Here is an 872-nt window from a genome sequence, read left to right on the forward strand (position 1 = left end):
TGCTAAATAGGCTACTCATCCATCTGATCTCAGTGTATGTCATTGCTCCAGAAGCTTGATTGGGTACACCTGTCTTATGTTCCTAGCATGGTCTGTACTGCCCTTATCAGAGCATTTCTCACTTGATTTCTCATACTTGATTGTAGTATTTGTTAAATTATCTGCTTTGCTACTACACTCTGAAGGTAGGGAAGGTATCTTATCTTTTTCACCATTGTATCCCCAGCACTTAGCACAATGCCTGACACATAGTAGGTGCTTAATAAATATGTCTTGAACGAATGGTCTCACCGCTAGTAAGGAGTAGAGCAAGAGACTGGAACCCCAGTCTCTATGACTCCAAAGCTCAAGCATTTCACCATAAGATGGAATAGGCTGCAAGGGAATTAAGGGTGTTGGCAAAAGAACAGTGGGATGGAATAGACTGCTGGCCAGAGAAAATTGAAAGCAACTATAGATGATAGTGGGACTGAGAGAAAACTGGAAGGATGGAAAATTGTGACCAAAGAGTGGGATATCTGAGGTAGAAGTAGAGGATAAGAGATAACAACAAGTTTCTGGATGTGACTCGGGAAAAGTATGAGCCAGGTTTGCAGGTCTTCAGTGAATGAGGAGTAATGGCTGGGAGTTGGCTGGATAACAGTGATTTGTAGGGATATAGGTAGTTGTCCCTCAGAGGGGGATGAGAATACAGAAATTTGGAAGCAGCAGCAGCCAACACCCCTCCTAGCCTTGTGATGGAGGAGTGGGAGGAAGGAGCAGTCTTGGGAAGCAGCTAAGTTGTAGTGAGGTTAGAAGTGTACAAAGCATCCTGTAAAATGAATATGATGTAGAGAGTGACAAGGAGTCACGGTTCAACGCACCAAACAAAT

General features: G+C 43.5%; 1 protein-coding gene across 2 annotated transcripts in view; it reads left to right on the forward strand.

Annotated features, from left to right (window-relative positions):
• Window positions 1-872, forward strand: part of AIFM1 (apoptosis inducing factor mitochondria associated 1) — a 24,383-nt gene that overhangs the window by 18,257 nt on the left and 5,254 nt on the right. The gene's annotated exons all lie outside the window — the stretch shown is intronic.

Source organism: Myotis lucifugus, unplaced genomic scaffold (genome assembly GCF_000147115.1).
Source record: "Myotis lucifugus unplaced genomic scaffold, Myoluc2.0 scaffold_2, whole genome shotgun sequence".
NCBI lineage: Eukaryota > Metazoa > Chordata > Mammalia > Chiroptera > Vespertilionidae > Myotis > Myotis lucifugus.